This window comes from Schistocerca nitens, chromosome 3, assembly GCF_023898315.1.
Source record: "Schistocerca nitens isolate TAMUIC-IGC-003100 chromosome 3, iqSchNite1.1, whole genome shotgun sequence".
NCBI lineage: Eukaryota > Metazoa > Arthropoda > Insecta > Orthoptera > Acrididae > Schistocerca > Schistocerca nitens.
In genome coordinates this window covers 340,294,353-340,318,683 of record NC_064616.1, presented here as the reverse complement: position 1 = coordinate 340,318,683, position 24,331 = coordinate 340,294,353, and positions in this window count along the sequence as shown.

Sequence of the window (24,331 nt, the reverse complement as noted above, 5' to 3'; positions counted from 1 at the left end):
AAAACGACGCCACCTCTTTTTTACTGTCATCGCTCTCCCCTCTTCCACTCCATCTCTAGCACCACCAACATCCAACGATACAAGAACTTCAGTTTATTATTTTTTGTCCGCAATACTTGAAATTTCCAAAAATAATCGAAATAGGAAGAATTAGTCTTGAGGCTGGTCGAGGCAATATGTTTACTTTCGTCAAAGTAAGTAATGACTTATTAAGTAACTGTTCTGTATGGTTCTGAAAATAATTCGGTGTTTTTTTTAAGGTTTCCTCTTTTTAATTCTTTTCTCCTCAAATTTTTCGCTTTGACATTAATTTTTTTCAGTCCTATGCCGTCCCTAATATTCCGCCGCCCTACGTGGCTGCCTAGTTTTGCCTAGTGGTGGCTGGAGCACTATCGTTCTGAAACCACAAACCAGCGCACAATTTCTAGGGAACGCCGTCCAAAAGTTCAGACAAAGAATTTTCCAGAAAGTTCTAATACCTTTCACGATCTGTTAACATGTATGGTCCAGTACGGTTACCGCCAAGAATTCAAGCCCAAATGTTCACTGAGACTCTCAGCTAGTAATTTCTCGTGCAGGTAGTGCCTGGATTTACAACAGCCAGTTGGTGGGTGTAGATACTTTATTTAACATTATCTACTGTAGCAAAACGTTCAGAATTTCAGTCTCTGATATCATAAATTTTTAAAACATTATTCTGTAACGTACAATACTCTGACCACGTAGAACAATACATTGGAAACGCCAGGGAAGCGGACAACTGCGGTGCTAGGAAAAAAGTAGATAATAGCGGACGTAAATAATAAATAAGATTCTGAGACAGAGAGAGAGAGGGATGGCGAAGGCCAGAAGCCTTAAGATATAATTCAAGAAAAGACATACAACAGCCGGTACAGCTACTACGAATTACTTAGACAACACACTATTAGAAGAACTGAAAATCGAATTTTTAAGTGAATACACCACTCTACATAGACCAGAAGTCATGACAGCATAATTACATACAAAATTAACGATAGAAATGCCGCCGGAGTGGCCGAACGGTTCTAGGTGCTACAATCTGGAATTGCGTGACCGCTATGGTGGCAGGTTCGAATCCTGCCTCGGGAATGGATGTGTGTGATGTCCTTAGGGTAGTTAGGTTTAAGTAGTTCTAAGTTCTAAGGGACTGTTGACCTCAGAAGTTAAGTCCCATAGTGCTCAGAGCCATTTGAACCATTTTTGAACGATAGAAATAATACCTATCAACACGTAATCACTGATTAACAATTTAACTTTAAGAAAGTAGATTGGAACAATCTGTGCGAAAAGATATCTATTGTTAAAAGAATATCAGGCAATATAGTTGTAAGGGTTCAGACACTACAAGAAATAGTACGAAATGCACAACGCAAATGTATCACCAAAACTGCCATCGCAGCATTAAAGAGGATTCCGTGGCACCCGAACAGACGGACGTAAGAGTGCGAAAATTGTGAGCCAGAACGGACTCTCAGAGGTCACTCAGTGCAGGCATCAATACTAGTCCCACTGGCACAATACAGAAATCTTAGGCCCCAACACCGAGAACTGGTTAATCAGCACAAAAATGTGCAGTAGGTTGTCTGTTACAGTCTGATTTGTGTTGTAAATCGCACAAAATGCTGACAGAGAAAGTCAAACTCTAGTCATTACAAACTCAATGAGAACTGAAGATGGATCGATGACCTGTGCATAGAGACAGTCAGTAGAATACCTGCTTGTAAAACTCCTCCCGGACAACGATGAAGACGATAATCAGTTCCACCGACAACTTAGGTATGCACGAGAAAATGAATAAATCACTACTTTGATAACAACCCCGCTCGCAGACGAAGAAGTAGCTCTTGGCAATGAAATTGTTAACCGTAGGACCAGATAACATTCGTGCAGATGTTCTACAACAAACGAAAATATATAGTGTCCAATTCATAAGCAGAATAGTGAACGATATTTTATTATTTGGAACGGTGCCTGCCACCTGGAAAATTGCAACAGCTCTAACAATTAAAAATTTCGGGAATAAAGATCCAGCAAATTCTAAAAGCTATAAACATATGTGTTTGGTTAAAATACGTGCGAAGGCTTAACACAGACTCATTTGCGACGGGTTATATTCGGACCTGGAGCATCACGTACATAACAGATTAGGAACCTGACATTTTTATAGTTATATGGATATGCTATCTGTTCTTTTGGACATGTCCGAAAGAACAGACACCTTATCCATATAAGTATATAGTTCTGGCAATACCGGCCATGACCTCCTTCTTCTGTGCGGATGCACACACATTCCCCAAACTCTTACGGGACTTGGTAAGAATGTCTTCCTCGAGTAATGAGTGTGTTGGGGTGGGACACTACGAATATAGTGTGTGGACATATAAGGTGAGAACATGGGTCTGGCGGGAGGCGTGCGCGAGATAGTCCATACAGGCGCCCTATCCTTTCTGCCCTCGGTGGCTCAGATGGATGCCGGCACGGTAGCTCAGCGTGTTCGGTCAGAGAGCTGGGTTGGCCTCTGTAATAAAAAAACTGAGCTGAAGGATAAACAAACGAACTTTGTCGGATATCATGTGACGTCCGCAAGAACCAAAAACAACGATCAACAACGATCAACAAAAAAATGAGATGGATAGAGCGTCTGCCATGTAAGCACGAGAACCCGGGTTCGAGTTCCGGTCGGGGCACACATTTGCACCTGTCCTCGTTGATATATATCAACGCCCGTTAGCAGCTTTGTTCCACATTACCTATTGCGTTCTGTCTGATTTGCGTGCAGTCCATACAACGTGACTGTTTCGCAGGTCCTCTACTCTCCTTTTGGTACAGTCCTGCTATTACACAAAACGGTATTTTTTCGGATAACTGTTTTGTTCAAATGTGTGTGAAATCTTATTGGACTTAACTGCTAATGTCATCAGTCCCTAAGCTTACACACTACTTAACCTAAATTATCCTAAGGACAAACACACACACCCATGCCCGAGGGAGGACTCGAACCTCCGCCGGGACCAGCCGTACAGTCCACGACTGCAGCGCCTGAGACCGCTCGGTTAATCCCGCACGGCTGATAACTGTTTTGTGTTTGCATGTAACTATAAACAAATTTACATCTCAACTTTACATCGTTTTTATTTCGTTTGAACATTTCTCCACGTTAGCAAATAATAAATATTAATGTACATTGATAAGTACTACTTTTTATAAACTACGATCGTAATGAAATTGTCAACTACATTTAAAAATAATCATCATAATCCACCATATTAGTGTAAACAACAATAAACGCACTATGTGACACAAATACAGCTATTTATGCAGTGTCAATTTGTTGATCAGTTCGTTTGTTGTAATATTTACTCTCGATACTATACACGAAGCACTGCATTGAGACACATAGACCATTTGGCAATATTATCAATAAGAAATTTGTCTTGATTTATCGCAGAAATCTTATACCATACAGAAACTTTTATGTCATATATTGTATTTAGCTTAGCGCCCACACACCCATTCAGTACACCATTTTGAAGGCTACGTATAGCGCTACCACCTACCGGAATTTCATGAAACTATAGGTGCATATGCAGGAATATTCCATGTCCCAGAACAAAGAGAAATACGTAATTCATACTTAGTGACTGCCCCCCATGTGTCGGCCGTCAAATGAAAACGATACGAATGGGAAAAGGAAGTAAATTGTTTATTATTTCTGACGTAATCGTCATAACTGTCGTTCACATGTTGCCAAGTTATTACGAGTATGCTACAGAAGTTTCGGTAAGAAGAACTTACACATTTTCCACACAGTTCCGATCCCTCCCCGTGTGATTTCCATATTATTTTAGCCCTGAAGAAAAATATTGGTGGCCGTCGATTTCCTCCGAGGAAGTGGTACAAGCCTGGGTACAATCATGGTTCCGTAGGCTACCACAACTATTTTTCCATGAATGAACTGATAGTCATGTGTCACAGTGGGACGAATGCATTACAGTTATGGCGATTACTTTTCAAAAAATAATAAGTGCAAATACATCTCGTTTCACTTCTTTCGCCTCTGGCAGCGCGAACTCTAGAGGTTCTGGTACGAAATTTCTTCTTCCCATTGTTTGAAATGGACGCGGGGTCATGTTGCTCCATGTCACCTGACAGCCTTTCAGGTGGATCTTCACGTTCCACTCACCACGTTCGGCTAGAGGATGGGCTCTGCCGACCTCTGTCTGGGTCCGGAGATTCTTCAAAAAATGGTTCAAATGGCTCTGAGCACTATGGGACTTAGCTTCTGAGGTCGTCAGTCCCCTAGAACTTAGAACTACTTTGACCTAACTAACCTAAGGACATTACACACATCCATGCCCGAGGCAGGATTCGAACCTGCGACCGTAGCAGTCGCGCCGTTCCAGACTGAAGCGTCTAGCACCGCCCGGCCACTCCGGCCGGCGGAGATTCTTCATTGTCATTGTCGGTGGTAGGGTGTTTAACCACCGAAAAGAGATACTACTTCTTCTTTGCTTTTTCGCTGTGTGCAGGGTGTCGTATATCCTAAACAAATTTAAAAGTACACAGTTTATTACATAAAGGTTTGCTTTTCGGCCCATTTCATCGTTTTTCTTATAATAGGAGAGTACTATAGACAATGACCCTAATCATTAACTACTTTTATGTGGACACTGAGATCATCTGCACGCCAGGCTTCAATAAATTCTCTCCGGTTTTTCTATTTGTCATCCTGTACTTGAAATAGAGGCGTCATGAATTGTTGATATCATTGTGACATCACGTTTCCATACGAGGAGAAGAGTATCACTTTCAAACTTCCTGGCAGATTGAAACTGTGTGCCCGACCGAGACTCGAACTCGGGACCTTTGCCTTTCGCGGGCAAGTGCTCTACCAAGTGAGCTACCGAAGCACGACTCACGCCCGGTACTCACAGCTTATACTTCTGCCAGTACCTCGTCTCCTACCTTCCAAACTTTACAGAAGCTCTCCTGCGAACCTTGCAGAACTAGCACTCCTGAAAGAAAGGATATTGCGCAGACATGGCTTAGCCACAGCCTGGGGGATGTTTCCAGAATGAGATTTTCACTCTGCAGCGGAGTGTGCGCTGATATGAAACTTCCTGGCAGATTAAAACTGTGTGCCCGACCGAGACTCGAGCTCGGGACCTGTGAGTACCGGGCGTGAGTCGTGCTTCGGTAGCTCAGTTGGTAGAGCACTTGCCCGCGAAAGGCAAAGGTCCCGAGTTCGAGTCTCAGTCGGGCACACAGTTTTAATCTGCCAGGAAGTTTCATATCAGCGCACACTCCGCTGCAAAGTGAAAATCTCATTCTGGAAACATCCCCCAGGCTGTGGCTAAGCCATGTCTCCGCAATATCCTTTCTTTCAGGAGTGCTTGTTCTGCAAGGTTCGCAGGAGAGCTTCTGTAAAGTTTGGAAGGTAGGAGACGAGGTACTGGCAGAAGTAAAGCTGTGAGTACCGGGCGTGAGTCGTGCTTCGGTAGCTCAGTTGGACGATACGCATGACGACAACATGACGCCGACTGTGGATACGTCGATGCCTACTCTACTGGCTCGCTCAGGTGCTCCTGAACCAATGGACTCCACAGATGCGACTGTCGCCGAGACGTCCTCTGCCCCTACGACCGAAGTGGAACGTCCGACCATCACAACGACAACGCCTTCAATGGTGTGGAGTGAGGACGTCGATGAGGACCCGGACCACACGCTGGGGACAGAGTTACCCCAGACGGAAGTATCGTTACGCCGCTGATAACGCCGTGGGTGGCGTACGGCACGACTCACCGTTGCCTCGTCCCTCTTCATCCTCCGCCGTTGGAGTTCCCCTCCACGGCGGGGTACGGCTCCAAACCTACCGAATAGCGACGATCAACACTAACACCATTAGCTCACCCGTGAAACTTCAACTGCTGCGAGAGATGATATGTGGCTATGTGGCTATGTGGCTATGTGGCGCCGGCACACTACCGACTATTTCTACGCCGTTCTCCGCGACCTGGACGCCCAACCGCCCACCCCCGACACCCAGAGGGAACGCAGCAGGATTAAGGCGCAAATTGTAACTTTGACACGCCGTAGACTGCAGGGGGCTATGGTGCGAACCCGACGTCAAGATTCGGCGGAACAAGAACATCCGACCATGCATCATATCGCCTCCGATAGGAAACATCGACGACGACAACTCATCACCGAGATCACCACCTGTCGCGGCCAGCACGTCACTTGCCAGGCCGAAATCGTCAGTGCCTTTGTCGACCACTACCGCACAATGTACCAGGGGCAGACTACCAACAACCACCCTGAGGAGTCTGTGTTACCACACGTAACTCGCACCCTCACCAGCGACGAAGCGGACGAGCTGATGCAGCCCATTATGCGTGACGAAATCCACGATGCAATCAAAAAAGGTGCTCTGAATAAGTCACCTGGTGTCGACGGATTGCCGATAGAATTTTATCGCGCTTTCTTCACACTAATGGCATCACGGTGGACAACGATGTTTAATGAACTGCTGACGATGGGGAACGCCGTACCGCCGTCCTTCGTCACGGGAATTATTATACCCATCCACAAACCGACACCGGGTGTGACGACAGCACATTACCGTCCCCTGACTCTGCTTAACGCAGACTGTAAAATTTTTATACGCCTACTGGCAACGCGATGCCGCAAGATCCTGCCTAGCATTCTATCCCCGGAACAGACAACTCCGGGCGGCTCAGTTAATATACACTCCTGGAAATTGAAATAAGAACACCGTGAATTCATTGTCCCAGGAAGGGGAAACTTTATTGACACATTCCTGCGGTCAGATACATCACATGATCACACTGACAGAACCACAGGCACATAGACACAGGCAACAGAGCATGCACAATGTCGGTACTAGTACAGTGTATATCCACCTTTCGCAGCAATGCAGGCTGCTATTCTCCCATGGAGACGATCGTAGAGATGCTGGATGTAGTCCTGTGGAACGGCTTGCCATGCCATTTCCACCTGGCGCCTCAGTTGGACCAGCGTTCGTGCTGGACGTGCAGACCGCGTGAGACGACGCTTCATCCAGTCCCAAACATGCTCAATGGGGGACAGATCCGGAGATCTTGCTGGCCAGGGTAGTTGACTTACACCTTCTAGAGCACGTTGGGTGGCACGGGATACATGCGGACGTGCATTGTCCTGTTGGAACAGCAAGTTCCCTTGCCGGTCTAGGAATGGTAGAACGATGGGTTCGATGACGGTTTGGATGTACCGTGCACTATTCAGTGTCCCCTCGACGATCACCAGTGGTGTACGGCCAGTGTAGGAGATCGCTCCCCACACCATGATGCCGGGTGTTGGCCCTGTGTGCCTCGGTCGTATGCAGTCCTGATTGTGGCGCTCACCTGCACGGCGCCAAACACGCATACGACCATCATTGGCAATAAGGCAGAAGCGACTCTCATCGCTGAAGACGACACGTCTCCATTCGTCCCTCCATTCACGCCTGTCGCGACACCACTGGAGGCGGGCTGCACGATGTTGGGGCGTGAGCGGAAGACGGCCTAACGGTGTGCGGGACCGTAGCCCAGCTTCATGGAGACGGTTGCGAATGGTCCTCGCCGATACCCCAGGAGCAACAGTGTCCCTAATTTGCTGGGAAGTGGCGGTGCGGTCCCCTACGGCACTGCGTAGGATCCTACGGTCTTGGCGTGCATCCGTGCGTCGCTGCGGTCCGGTCCCAGGTCGACGGGCACGTGCACCTTCCGCCGACCACTGGCGACAACATCGATGTACTGTGGAGACCTCACGCCCCACGTGTTGAGCAATTCGGCGGTACGTCCACCCGGCCTCCCGCATGCCCACTATACGCCCTCGCTCAAAGTCCGTCAACTGCACATACGGTTCACGTCCACGCTGTCGCGGCATGCTACCAATGTTAAAGACTGCGATGGAGCTCCGTATGCCACGGCAAACTGGCTGACACTGACGGCGGCGGTGCACAAATGCTGCGCAGCTAGCGCCATTCGACGGCCAACACCGCGGTTCCTGGTGTGTCTGCTGTGCCGTGCGTGTGATCATTGCTTGTACAGCCCTCTCGCAGTGTCCGGAGCAAGTATGGTGGGTCTGACACACCGGTGTCAATGTGTTCTTTTTTCCATTTCCAGGAGTGTACAAACGGCCACAGGAGAATGTCGCGATTTAATTGCACTGGCAGCGGCGTGCAGACTCCGCGCAGCAGTGGTTGCCATTGATTTTGACAGCGCATTCGACAAATTGCGGCATCTTTTTCTGTTCTCAGTGATGAACCGCATGGGTTTTCCACCAACCTTTATCGACGTGATCCGGCGCCTGTACGGCACCGCCGAATCTCTGATTCAGGTTAACGGCCGTGTGGCGGGACCAGTGGCGATCCGGCGTTCCGTACGACAAGGCTGCCCACTTTCGACCCTACTGTATGCCATAAGCCTGGAGCCACTCATCGGGAGTCTGACGAGCCACCTTTCTGGTCTCACTTTGCGACAGCACAGTTTTCGATGTCGTGCGTATGCGGACGACCTCCTCCTCTTGATCCGCTCACGGAGTGAAACACACACGGTACTTGATTTGATATCAACGTACGGCACTGCAGCGGGCAGTAACATGAATGTGGCTAAATCCGCGGCGATGCCCATTGGACGCGGCCTCTCACACGACGACTTAGCACCTCCCCCGTGTGTACAACAACTTCGATATCTTGGTATCATTTTCACCTCCACCGTGCGCCGCTCCGCTGCCATCTATTTTCGGCGTGCACTCCAAACTATCCGCACGACGGTGCGACAAAATCTTCTCCGACGACTCGATTCTTTACAACGTGTCCAATACCTCAATCAACATGTGGCGGCCAAAATGGTCCACATCGCACAGGTCCTCCCGCTGCCATCAACTATTGGACGCAGCCTCCAGGCTGCCCTCGGATACTTCCTTACGGCCGGTACGATCTTTAAGGTCCGCTGCGACACGCTCACCCTTCCCCGCGAGCAGGAGGCCTCGGCCTTGTCAATGTGCGACTCCGAGCGGCGTCCTTGTACATGTCCACCATGCACAAGCAGTGGCACGGGGGCACCTCCCTTACGCGCAGCTTGCTGGAAATTCTTGTGCCCGCGACCATAACACCACCAGTACCAGTCGGACACATCAAGCACCATTTGACCCACATTTCTGATTTCATCGTCGACTTCAGTTATGCTCACACGCACTTACCGACCACGCGTTCTCCTCGACCTAAAGATTTTTACACCCCACTCCTTCGTTCCATATCCAGCAACAATATCGAACTGAGACATCCGTCCACGCGGTGGCCAACGGTTTGGCGTCACATCCACCAGCCTTTTCTTCCCTCCAACGTCCGGGCAACATGGTACCAAGTCGCAAATGAAAAATTCGCCACAAACCATCGCCTTCACGCCATCGGACTACAGGACTCTCCACTTTGTTCCATTTGCCACCTAGTGGATGACGATGTCCACCAACTGACTTGTGCTGCCACCAGTGACGTCTGGAAACTTGCCCGACAGCTTGTTGCCTGTTACCTCCGCGTTCCGCCGGACTCGATTGACCCACGGACTTTTATCCATCCTGAGAATTCTTATTTCCCCGCCTCCAAAAATCATGCGATTGTATGGGTCAAGGGGTGGACGATCACCTACATGTATAATGGTGGCGACAAATCACGCCTTGATTTCTGGCAGTACTTACAAACCGCCCACAGTGAGGTTGAACAGCGACCGTGCTACCGCGCCTTCTTCGCCAACTACCTACATGCGATCTTTACTTCACCCCCGCTCAGTTGGATGGTGCCACACGCCGACAGCACTCCCGCCCCCCCCTGCTGACATGTGAGACTCCCCGCGCTACTTTCTACATTTGTAACCCACAGTGGAGTAGGCGCATGGACACGCGCCTCCTTTCTTCAATGCACTACCCCAGACAACACTGGCTTTTCCCTCACTCCACTGTATATTGCTTCACACCTCTTAGATTACATCAGAATTATTATTCTTTTTTTCCTACACCTTGTTCATAAAAAAAAAATTCCTCGCCTTGTACGAGTATATTGTCTTGTGTTATTTTCGCCGGAAGGATGGCATTTCTGTTGTATTTAAGTTTGTACCAATAAAGATCTTTTTTTCATTTACCCTTTTCCTGGTAAAAAAAAAAAAAGTTGGTACAGCACTTGCCCGCGAAAGGCAAAGGTCCCGAGTTCGAGTCTCGGTCGGGCACACAGTTTTAATCTGCCAGGAAGTTTCATATCAGCGCACACTCCGCTGCAGAGTGAAAATCTCATTCTGGAAACATCCCCCAGGCTGTGGCTAAGCCATGTCTGCGCAATATCCTTTCTTTCAGGAGTGCTAGTTCTGCAAGATTCGCAGGAGAGCTTCTGTAAAGTTTGGAAGGTAGGAGACGAGGTACTGGCAGAAGTAAAGCTGTGAGTACCGGGCGTGAGTCGTGCTTCGGCAGCTCAGTTGGTAGAGCACTTGCCCGCGAAAGGCAAAGGTCCCGAGTTCGAGTCTCGGTCGGGCACACAGTTTTAATCTGCCAGGAAGTTTCATATCAGCGCACACTCCGCTGCAGAGTGAAAATCTCATTCTGGAAACATCCCCCAGGCTGTGGCTAAGCCATGTCTCCGCAATATCCTTTCTTTCAGGAGTGCTAGTTCTGCAAGGTTCGCAGGAGAGCTTCTGTAAAGTTTGGAAGGTAGGCGACGAGGTACTGGCAGAAGTAAAGCTGTGAGTACCGGGCGTGAGTCGTGCTTCGGTAGCTCAGTTGGTAGAGCACTTGCCCGCGAAAGGCAAAGGTCCCGAGTTCGAGTCTCGGTCGGGCACACAGTTTTAATCTGCCAGGAAGTTTCATATCAGCGTACACTCCGCTGCAGAGTGAAAATCTCATTCTGGAGAGTATCACTTTATTTGCAGGAAATTATGTCACTTTTGTTCATTCTTGATGCTATGGCTTTCAGAGGTTGCGGTAAGCCTCTGTTCATCGAAAAGTGCCACAGACTATATTTGTGTTTTTCAATAGCTACTTTGGAGTAGTGGTATTCTCAAAATAATTATTCTGGTGGATATGGTGTCACATTCCAAAATAAGGGTCAAGAACTGAGAAAACAGATTCTTCAAATTTCTTCCCTTCAACAGCATAACCACCAAATTGCAGCTGTAGCACTCTCGCACCCTATTCTAAGAAGAAACCCATACTTCGTAATCTTCGGAGGATTGTATGTTCTAAATCCCAGGCGTTCTTTCCATAGTATTATCCTCGGTTCCACAGGCAATTGTTGCTTTGGTTTATGAAGTGGCCAGAATTTGTAGAGGTAATAATCCAACAGACGTCTAACTCTGAAGGGTCTCCCAGAGCTATTGTTAAATTTAGTGTTGTCATTACAGTGCCAAAATGTCAGAAACTGTTCAAATCCATGCGACACGTGGTGTGTGACGATATTGGGTTAGCTATTTAGACGGACTGTTGAAGTATTAGGCCAAGGAATTTCCTCATATCTCTTTGTGTATCAAAAGAGCACGTGAAGGCTTTTAGTGACGTTTTATGTCTCACTGAAGTCTGATGTAAAAGATGCCAAATCGTTGCAAAGGAATTAAAACAAGTCCTCACTAAACATCAGCTTAAACAAAGAGGCTACAGAGTCACATTGAGTTGGAAATGTAATGATCCCAGGATGACCTTCAAACGGCAGCACTTGACAGCATTGCCACCATCCGCTTCTTTACAGATCTAAAACTGTCTCTATCAGTAGAATCGTCCTCAGGAGCATAGGTTCATTCTTTCACACAGTCATCTGGAACGAACGTCGAAATACGTGTCAGTAAAAATAACAAAAAGTACTTCAGAGTTCCTTCCATTTTCTGGATAGGGTCGTCTTTAAAGGTGGGAGGAACTTCAAGACCTAAATGGCAGCTTTATGAAGTATCAAAATACACTCACAATGCTACATAAGCAAAGAGTACGGGAAGGCAATCACGTTTCCTACGTTGCCCAGGGGTGTAAAGAACTAACCCGACAAATTCTACAGGCAGCGTGCAGTGAACATTATCTCGCGATCCTTCCTCAACCAGTGGCGCGTGTTGATTAGAACCAGTTTCACTTTAGGAAATCCATGTGTATCGAATACATCTAAGAAGAAGTTCGTAAGAATTGGCACAAGTAACAAAAAATAGTTCAGGATGCCCAAAAAAAGTAACAAAAGGAATCATTAAAGGGCGCTCACAGGTGTCGATTTTCAGGCCAGTATTTTGAGGTTTGGCCATCGAACCTCTGCTGCGCGAGTTGGAAGAAGATGACAAAGTTACTCGTGTGGTGGCGTATTACGACGATGACTTGGCTGTGAAGTCAGGGGAACAGAAGAGCTGAGCTGCGACAATGGCGTATGGGGACCTCTTCTGATTAAGCATAGCCCCCAGAAAACTACATACATACTCCTAAATGGTCAACTTTTATTGCAAGGAAATCCTACAGTTTAATTACAGAACATCTACATCGCCAGACAGAGTCACATGATACCTTAGTGTCCAACTGGACGAAAAGCGTAGTCGTACACAAAGCAACCAACATTTGGCACAAAATCACGCATGCCGTAACAACTAACTGCAAAATGTCGTTGTGTGCTGCGAGGATCTATCACGATGCCATTTTCTTATTAATCATAGGCTTTGCAGCAACTGTCTAGTCACACATACTTCTTTGTGCACGGAACAAGCAAATCCCGTGACGCGCTCTTCGAAGTCAATGGGCGCCTTTAGCACCACGTCAACTGATGCTTTAGTTGTGATCCTCAGAATTCACCGAGTAGAAATTACGGTAAGATGTCGTGCAGCCTACTAATGATCAGGTAAATAGGATTTGACAAAAGTAAAACAAAATATTAGATCAATAAGGACCTGAATATCCTTATGGTTGCAGGATGGCAAAACGTTGAATACAATGTTGAAGACCAGTTGGTGCACTGTGCGCTAATGAATTAGCATTAGCAAGGAATGCATTTATTCGGTCAAGTATTACAACTGAACCATCCTCTCCGCAGCAGCATTGAGGAAGGCTGCGAACACGCAGAGTGAAATTCCCTGATGTGCGTGCATAGCGTCTCTTGAGGCTGATGTATGAGTTGCAGCTTTTCATTTAATGGCATGCTGTCATGAAGGATAGCAGGCAGCAGACACAGATCGTACAATGGCATCGACCACCAGATCGTAAACTGCGTGTCATGACGGCACTCTCGTGGTCATCAATGAGGTGTGTCCGAGTAACTCCAGCAACTCTGCATCGTATTGGAGGATTATGGCACGCATCTCAACTAGAGTTGGACACCAGTGTCTGCTCACAGATTTAAGTCTGTGGCAGCAGCCTTGAACGCAACTCCTGAATACAGGACGGTTCGCCAGACTCCATCAATTCAGCTTCAACAAGCTGGAGGCAGAAGTCCCAAAGACTCCACACCAGTGAATGAGATGTTGGTGGCTTACAGTGACCATGTTGAATAGACCAGGCTGGCAGCAGTCTCGAAGTTAGAAGTCAGTTGACGAATGGTAGATAGCACCCAACAGGATTGGCACCATAGCTGGTTTATTGTAACTGAATAGAATATAGGATTGGAAGTAGGAGTATTTATTGCTGTCTATCTGAGGCGATCATATAATTTCTGGATGAGGATGACTGTATTTGTCCTCGTTCTCTTACCTCACCAGCCCTCCGCACCACACCTTGGTGTCCCAGCAGTGGATATGAGGACTTCAGCTTGGTGCTTTACAGCAATGTCAGTGGGCTGCTAGGTGTTCATGTGGAACATTTACCTGTGTTTGAGGCATCTTGCTGAACTGTCAGAATAATATTATAGATCCTTTATCAGTGATGCCATGTTCCTGAGTTAACGATTCAGAATTTCCGATCGAGAGAGGTCAAGCAATAGAAATAGGGGTGTGACATATTATTTATGGTATTGGCACTCTACCTGTTTGTCATTCTGATTTTACACACTGCAATCACCTGCTTTAAGTTGGCTTGGCGGTGGCTAGTGAAAAATTAAGAAAATTTAGGATTTCCCCATATCATTCTGCAGTGCAACTTGTCACTCTCATTTGCAAAAATCCGCCCCTAGTTTTGCCATAGTTGATCTCCAGAACAATCTCATGGCATATATGTTAAATGGATAATTACATACTGTATAATTTCTTGTTATTCAAATACTATTAAGAGCTTAGTCACCAAGTCTTTGGTTTGTTTCTTCATCCTATTTCTTATTTGTTGAATCCTTATGCCTTAATAAATGTTTGCAATCTTATTTTGTATTACACTTTTTTTTCCTTATTAATACTATTTGGCCACTCAACAGGTATCTGGCGATTGAGGGAGATGAGTGTTTTTACGTCTGAAGCAAAATTACAGTACACAAACAGTTAGTAGAATCATGGCACAGCTATTAGTGGTACAGCTTATAGCCGTGATGATATACCGTTGCCTGTCTCTACAGTGCTGAATATTCTGGAACATTTGTGCTGTGAAAATTCGTCGTTCTTGTGACGCTGTTAGTTCATCCAATGAGTGTAATAGTTCGACGTTTAAAGTGTCGTTGAGGAACGTTAGGTTTAGTGCTGGTAACACTTCTAACGATTTTTCCAGCCAATACAACATTGATTATGGAATCGGATCTTCGTCACATCTGTGATGGTAGCTGGTAGGCGGAATTTTGTACCTGTTATATCACAAGTTGTATCATTTATCATTTTACCACTGTTTCGTAGTTATGCTTTGACCATAACTAGGAGTTAGCCTGTAAAAATGTAGCTGGACAAATCGTGATAGTCCGGAACCGCGCTGCTGCTATGGTTGTAGGTTCGAATCCTGCCGCGGGCATGGGTGGGAGTGATATCCTTAGATTAGTTAGGTTTAAGTAGTTTTAAGTCTAGGGGACTGATGACCTCAGATGTTAAGTCCCACAGTGCTCAGAGCCATTTTTTGAAATCGTGATATTTACTCTGAGACGTTCTGGTAATTCAGCTAACGACATAAGGACTTACGCCTCCCTCTGTTTTGAAATTAACAATACTTTTTGCGTTAGCACCTGCACCCACTTGCTTATAGTATCCCACTTTATTTTATCAGTTATGGGGGAAATGGTAAAACAGTGATACCGTATGTTCATGCTCACTATCGGAAGTGGAATGGATACATGCCGAAATGATCTGTGAGAAATGACTTTAACGGTTGCAAAGCGATAGAAAATCGCTGGGTTCTTCTCAGTTATTCTCCCTTCCATTGCATTTTACCGAGCCTAACTCCTTTCTAATTTATTTTTTACTGTCTGTATAGTATTCCGAGTAAACCTTGCCAATTATATAGTCAGTTCTCTTACCGTTCTTGTATTATTCAACACTTTATGTTCCATGTTTGATAATTGCATATTATGCCATTCTACTGCGGTTTTGGTAATATCCGCTGTTTCCAGTTTTTGCTCTACATTACTGTTTAGATTTTGTATATCATCATTGTCTCGGTTTTCAGTAATCTCCCTCCTGCATTTAACGTCTGTGGCACTATTTCTGTTGATTGACTCAGCTTTGCTCTCAATTTCTCACACGAAGGTCTCAGCTCTTGATACTCATTTTCAATTTCTCCTAGGAGTTTCTCTTTTGGCGCTTCTTCAGTAGTTCCTTGAATATCTCCTGTAACCTGCGCACCTCACTTAGTCTTCCCATACGTCCATACGTCCCATCCGTTAGTCTAGACGTCCACCGATGTCTAGTTAGTAGCTCAATCGCTTGTCTGAAAACTAGTATTCCAGATTTTAGGGGCTACATCTGATTGTATTCAGCACTCTTCCCTTATTTCTTATTGTTGCCCTCTCGTGCATTATGACCAACTCGACCACACTCATAGCACTCTGGCTGACGGCAATGCTTTACGTCCACACCTGTAGCACTTCAGTTCATAGGCGAACAGCCAATGTTCATTATGCCTTTTCGTACCAATATTCATTTCTTCCAACCGTATGGCTATTCCGATAGCTGCGACTGGGACAGATGGATTCTTCTTAGTGACTCTGCGTGATTTGTTAGCGCGGATGCCCACTAAAAAGACATCGAAAGCACTATTCTCAAGTTTCACGCAAGGTAACTGCATCAGTCTGTGCACTTCGCGTCAGCTCATACGTCTGAGCAATAACTTTCCGGATCCTATCCGAGGTGGATTCCTCAGACTCATTGGGTGTCTGTTCCAAACTGCTTATTTATAGCCTAAAATATTGGTGCTATTATGTTTCTGGCAGCGCTGGGGCAAGCCAAGACGTAGCATCTGGAACGTTTCTGCCTTACTAAGTGACTGCTGACACACGACACGTGTCTGGCCTTCATCCACTAACAGCAAGTCATACATAAACATGTTTCATCCGATTAGCTCCATTTTCCGCCGGTAACTATTACATCTCTAATAAACCCGGATGCATACTCCGTTGTTTATCCGGAGCAACATATTATGAAATTCGCTGCTGATGCATCAAGAGAACGAGAGAGTACACTTAACACTGATTTAGCTTCCCCTGATCTCAACTGCAATTGCCGTACCGCAGCTTGTAAAGTTTCAGCTAGCCTCTGAAGGTCTTCATCTTCCTGCTAGTACGTTTGTACTTCATCTAATAAAGCGGCAACAGTTTCACCCGTTGTAGCAGCGCGTGTTTTTAGCACTTACATATTCTACAAGTGACGTCACAATAACAGATGTGGCTACACTCATATTACACACAACTACGAAATAAATTAATTTCTTACACTAGATCATGACCCAGAGTGATTCAGAACAGTCTTGTGCTAAATGACCAAACCATCTACAATGTCACATATAGCTGTCATTGACTTAATGCACGGCAACTCATCACCCGATAACTTACCAAATTTCCCTTCACTGGCGGAAAATATACTTCCATGATATTTCCTCTAAACAATGATATGTCTGCCGGTTCCTGTGGTCTTACAACCAATAGTTTGAGAGCGGAGCTAATGTTGCTACAATTCCTTATCGCCACACACAGTAAACATAAACAGGAAGGCCAATATGAAGTTGCTCACTCGGAGCACTGCCTTATGCCGGGATTAAGTCCGGAGGGCGATGACGATGACGCTGCAGGCGTGGTTTAACTATGGCGGCGGTAACCAATGTGAACACGTCAGACGCCAGTTCGTGGGGGCCTACAGTTTCAAGATAGCTTTTGTAGTGTACCATATTATTTTCAGTATAGGCTCTCTGCCTCATTGTCATTCCTATTGCTACACAACGCGATGGCCTGGTTTATCTTGACTTGTCGCTGGCTGGTGAAACTTGAAGGAAATTTTGCATTTGTCCACGATATCTTTCTGCAACACATCAATACTACTTCATTCTCAGTTTTCCGTTGTACTTCTGATAACAGCTCTAAAAGTAATTTGGTGTTATTTAATTCCTCTTACAACTCCAATAATCTATTTTCCGCAGTTTACTGTCACTAAATAGAAGGTGATGGTAGGAGTTAGATGTCTACAGACAATTTTAATCTTTATTTAGACCAGCTACACACTAAACAGCGTGAAGTGGGAGCAAAGCGTGCCCTGTAACCTGAAGTCATCACCTAAGTTTCATCAGTCCAGTCACATTACCAGACCGACCGACGTAGCACAGCTGTTAAGACATTATGAATGGGACCACAAATGCTCTTGAGCACAAGTAGGAAAGGCAGCTCGCTGGACAATATGAAAGGGGACAGGCGAGCCTTCCCCAAGCTACCGACTGTATGGAATGTAAACCTGTTATTTTTACCTGGAGATCGGGATTATAATGCATAATTGATGACACTGACAATAAGATGATTTGTGGCCCAGCAAGACATAGAGTTTCATATTCATATGTCAACGATTTAAGCTTTGTCGTGAGGACGCAAAGGAATATAATGTTCTGCGTGCTGACTTCTTAAATGGCTGAACGAGTTGTATACACTTGGAGATGCACACAAAGGACACTGGTTAGCCCCCTAGTCAAGATGCAGCTATGTCAGTACGAAGAGAAACTCCCGGGCAGTCTGGCAGCCACACTAAATATCTCACACGATTTTAAAAAGGTATTTGGTAAAATAAATTGATTATTCCGCATTTTGCAGCCTCTTTCGTCAGCTTCAGTGTTACCTGCCTTTAATTTCGTTAATAGTTATAATTAATGTGATATTTCGAAATTAAGTAACTCAGTGCATGAAACATGAATAGACTGTAACGAAAAATAGGAGTCGCTATGATTCTACACTACTGCCCATTAAAACTGCTACACCAAGAAGAAATGCAGATGATATACGGTTATTCATTGAAAAAATATATACTAGCACTGACACGTGATTACATTTTCACGCAATTTGGGTGCATAGATCCTGAGAAGTCACTACCCAGAACAACCACCTATGGCCGTAATAACGGCCTTGACACGCCTGGGCATTGAGTCAAACAAAGCTTCGATGGCGTGTACAGGTACAGCTGCCCATGCAGCTTCAACACGATACCACAGTTCATCAAGAGTAGTGACTGGCGTATTGTGACGAGCCAGTTGCTCGGCCACCATTGACCAGACGTTTTCAGTTGGTGAGAGATCTGGAGAATGTGCTGGCCAGGGCAGCAGTTGAACATTTTCTGTATCCAGAAAGGCCCGTACAGGACCCGCAAAATACGTTCGTGCATTATCCTGCTGAAATGTAGGGTTTCGTAGGGATCGAAAGAAGGGTAGAGCCACGGGTCGTAACACATCTGGAATGTAACGTCCACTGTTCAAAGTGCCGTCAATGCGAACAAGATGTGGTCCAGACGTGTAACCAATGGCACCCCATACCATCACGCCGGGTGATACGCCAGTATGGCGATGACGAATACACCCTTCCAATGTGCGTACACCGCGATGTCGCCAAACACGGAAGTGACCATCATGATGCTGTAAACATAACCTGGATTCATCCGAAAAAATGACGTTTTGCCATTGGTGCACCCTGGTTCGTCGTTGAGTACACAATCCCAAGCGCTCCTGTCTATGATGCAGCGTCAAGGGTAACCGCAGCCATGGTCTCCGAGCCGATAGTCCATGCTGTTGCAGACGAAGTCGAACTGTTCGTCCAGATGGTTGTTGTCTTGCAAACGTCCCCATCTGTTGACTGAGGGATCGAAAAGTGGCTGCACGATCCGTTACAGCCATGCGGATAAGATGCCTGTCATCTCGACTGCTAGTGATACGATTGCGTTGGGATCCAGCACGGCGTTCCGTATTACCCTCCTGAACCCACCGATTCCATATTCTGTTAACAGTCATTGGATGTCGACCAACGCGAGCAGCAATGTCGCGATACGATAAACCGCAATCGCGATAGGATAAAATCCGACCTTTATCAAAGTCGGAAACGTGATGGTACGGATTTCTCCTCCTTACACGAGGCATCACAACAACGTTTCACCAGGCAACGCCGGTCAACTGTTGTTTGTGTATGAGAAATCGGTTGGAAACTTTCCTCATGTCAGCACGTTGTATGTTTCGCCACCGGCGCCAACCTTTTGTCAATGCTCTGAAAAGCTAATTATTTGCACATCACAGCATCTTCTTCCTGTCGGTTAAATTTCGCGTCTGTAGCCCGTCACCTTCGTGGTGTAGCAATTTTAATGGCCAGTAGTGTACGTTCCGTGCACTAATTGGCCATACATTGCTGTGTATGAAATATAGCTGGCACACAGAAGCCTCGTTCTTAATCCGCCTACGGGATTCGATCCGGAACCGGTACACCTCCATGTCTCCAACGTGGTCGCATTAGCATGCTCAGCTACCCGGGTGAGTTATCCATAGCTGATAAAATGAGAATTGGCGTGGGTTTACAATATGAGTGAAGAGAATACAATTACTTGTTATATCACCAATTAGTTTTTTATTAGCTATTGACCTGTCTTGCTCCTGGTTTTTCGTTCAATAACACACTGTTTCAGGAATCTGTCTCTTTTGCAACTGTGTTAGCAATTTAGTGAGATGAATTTGTTTGAATCCAGCTGTGCTTTGCCAAAATAAGCAAAGTTCAACATAATTTCAAGAAAAATGACGGTGTTATTCGAAACTCTCCACTGAAGAAGCTTCTCTGAAAAAAAGTTTAACAAGTCAGTCTCTAACAATTTCAATGGATTATTGCAATCCAGTATGTGTTTAATGTTAAACGGCTGGGATTGTAACTAATGTTAGTATTTTCTTTGTACAGTTCAATGATCTGAGAAACATGTAAAAAATCCCTGTAAAGAGTGAAGGATTCAACTTCAACTATCTTTTAGTTCGACAGAGATATTGATAATCTCTCTTCACATTGATGGTCATTGAGGTATAGAAATAAGATAATTTGGCGAGCTTCAGTCCCGGTTGTTATTAAAATACATTTAGTTATATGGTTTTACCGAAATTAAAACAGAAGGACCGATTTCTTTCCCCAGAATTCTTACCCGTTGTTTCATCACAGGAGCATCATTGGATGACACTCCCACATTTGTCTTGTTGCCATAGTAAAATCTGCTTCTTTTGCTCAAAATACAGCAGAGTTTGTACAGCTTTAGCTCACTAAAATGCAAGTGTGTTGCAATAGCAACAGAATCCTGAAACGAGGAATTAGGGACAAATGGTTAAAATGGATCTGAGCACTATGGGACTTACCATCCTCATCACTCCCCTAGACTTAGAACTACTTAAACCTAAGGACATCACAAACATCCATGCACGAGGTAGGATTCCAACCTGCGAGCGTAGCAGCAGCGCGACTACGGACTGAAGCGCCTAGAACCGCTCGGCCACAGCTGTCGGCAATTATGAGCGTCACGTCACTAGCTCATGAGAAAGCTCATTGTTATCAAAAAAATAAAGACGTAGTATCTTCAGTGATGGTGTTACGAACTCATACCGACTCTCACTTCACCAGATATTCAAGGCACTTTGAAATTTATATTATTATACTGAAAAATCACTAGTTACTCTATATCATGGTAGATAACACAGTTCTGCATGTTAACTATATTGAAAAATACTCACTTCTTTGCATGACATCATTTGCCAAAATCTCGTTTCGATATCTTCAACGGCTGGTCCCGGCGGAGGTTGGAGTCCTCCTTCGGTCATGGGTGAGTGTGTTTGTCCTTAGGGTACTTTAGGTTAAGTAGTGTGTAAGCTTGGGGACTGATGACCTTAGCAGTTAAGTCCCATAAGATTTCACACACATTTGAACATTTTTTGATATCTTCAACAGTTAATGAGGTATGAGTAATGTTATGAATATTTCTTTTCTCTGTATTGTTTGTGCGTGCGAGTGGAAGTCTGTACCCTATGTACAATCCATCACCCCGAGACTGGAGGTAGATCTAAAACTCCTCCCAAAAAATGGTTCAAATGGCTCTGAGCACTATGGGACTTAACAGCTATCGTCATCAGTCCCCTAGAACTTAGAACTACGTAAACCTAACTAACCTACGGACATCACACAACACCCAGTCATCACGAGGCAGAGAAAATCCCTGACCCCGCCGGGAATCGAACCCGGGAACCCGGGCGCGGGAAGCGAGAACGCTACCGCACGACCATGTTTGAAGATAGATTCAGTATATCAGCTACATTTCATATACCGCAATTTGTTATCTAAGATGGAGGGAGAAGTAAACTAATAGCTGCTCGTACTTGTTAGTGTAATCCACTCGAATTTCATGTTGTGTGTTAATAAGACCACTAACGAAATGATATGCTGATCACCGTGAATCTGACAATTTTTTTAGCTAATAGTGTATTTAAAATGGTTTGACGCAAACTGAAAAGTCTATGGAGTGCATTTTCAGTCTTACCCTCAGTATAGCGCCGAAATGGGGAAAGAGTGTTTCATTCATTCTTGCTAGGCAGGCGGCACCTGTCGCTGTCGTCAGTTCTGCCACCCGGTTGCCACTGTCTGCTACCCCATTAGATAATACGTGATATCCTTCAAGCTATTTCAAGCAACCTCGTGGCTACGTGGGTAGCCTGTTTTACTTATTCAAGCGTAATGCACTTTCAGAAAGGAACAAATGGTTCAAATGGCTCTGAGCACTATAGGACTTAACTTCTGAGGTCATCAGTCCCCTAGAACTTAGAACTACTTAAACCTAACTAACCTAAGGACATCACATACATCCATGGCCTAGGCAGGATTCGAACCTGCGACCGTAGCGGTCGCGCGGTTCTACACTGAAGCGCCTAGAACCGCTCGGCCACTCCGGCCGGCTCAGAAAGGTACACTCTTCGCACTGCTGTTCTTTTTATGGAGAGAAATGAGTGTTACGCAAAAGCAACGGAAGTCGCTAGCAAATAATTTGACTAGTATATTGAATAATTAGATTTCGCCAATTAAATGTTAGAAAACGTCCAATACGAATGCTGCGGAATGCCATGGGAGAGAGAGATGGTTACACATACACCGCGGAACAAGTGCTTCTAGATCTGATATAAAGCACTTCAAGATCTGCTGGAAGTAGTGTTACAGGTGTCTGCCCAAAGATATACAAGTCCGGCGTATCCATGTTTTGTATAATCATTGAGTAGAGAACGCACAACTAAGGCTCGTACGAAGTTAATGACATAACCGGGAGGTGTAAGTACAAGAAGGAGTAAGGGTATGTGCCATAAGGACATGCTGTGTAGATAACCTAACCCTGCTGTGGCCTATGTTTTTTTCTTCGTAGGCCAAAAGAGCCTAATACCCCATGCCACTACCACGTTACGCGCACAGCGAGCTCGGTAAAACATAATGTGCCGATCAGCCGATGCCAACACACTCTGCCACTTTAGCATTGTCGCTGCTACCGGTGTTGAGACATTCAAGTGTGAACGAGGGTTAGTTGTTAAGAAACTGAGTAATCCAAAATACTGAGTATATAGTTTTTGTCATTAGTGTCAAGTTGTAAGGCCGTTTACTGATTATGTTTGTAGTTTACGCATGTTGAAGCCACGGACTGCCTCAGCAGAGTACGCCTGACGTCTTGTGGCTCCGACAGGCACAGCACAACATCACACGTGACGTCGTACCCCGGCCTGACATGGAGGTGTAGCATTCATCACTATGAGTGGTGCAGTTGATCGTCGCTTAACCGTTTGGTCGTTAATATAAGTGGTGGCCATCAACTGTAGTCGTTGATGCTGACAGCTGAGATATGAGACCAAGCAAGATAGGCAAGTGTTTAGTGCGGTGCCGGTCACTATCTGGTCTGCCGCACGGGTCACTAGCTACGCCGCCACTTTTCCCACAGTCGCCACCGCGGAACGAGCGCGCTGCCACGAACGATTACACCGCTGCCAATGACATGCAAACATCCCCTCTCCGTAGCTCCAGCGGTGGGTGTACCTATGTTCGAACATTCATGCGCTGACCCCTTTTTTGTGTTTGCCTGCTGAATAACATTTACAGACTTTCATAGTAACCTGGGCTTGAAATCTCGTGAATAGAGATTGTATTGTAGAGTGACAGATTTATAAATTTCTGTGTCTGTACGAGGTGTGGCTAGAAAAAAACCGGACTAGTACTGGTGAAACAATAAAACGAATGCAATAAGGCTGAAAGTCGCGTGGCCTGTCACGTGACTCTCGCTCCGCCTACTGCTCGAGTTTCATCTGCCTCCTGCACTCAGTCTGACCGTGGCGTCTGTTTTAAGTAGTTGACGTTTTGTCTGTGCGTCGGAAAATGTTGAGTGTACAGAAAGAACAGCGTGTTAACATCAAATTTTGTTTCAAGCTAGGAAAATCTGCAAGTGAAACGTTTGTAATGTTACAACAAGTGTACGGCGATGATTGTTTATCGCGAACACAAGTGTTTGAGTGGTTTAAACGATTTAAAGATGGCCGCGAAGACACCAGTGATGACACTCGCACTGGCAGACCATTGTCAGCAAACACTGACATCAAAGGGATTGTGCACATTGATTGGGTCCAGAGGGACAAACAGTGAATCAGCATTACTACATTAGCGTCCTGACTACCCGACGTGAGCGAGTACGGAGAAAACGGAACGGTTGGTTGGTTGGTTTTGGGGAAGGAGACCAGACAGCGTGGTCATCGGTCTCATCGGATTAGGGAAGGATGGGGAAGGAAGTCGGCCGTGCCCTTTCAGAGGAACCATCCCGGCATTTGCCTGGAGTGAAAAACGGAACGATTTGTGGAGAAAAAAGTCATGGATCCTTCACCAAGACAATGCCCCAGCTTACAGTGCGTTGTCAGTGAAGACGTTTTTGGCAAA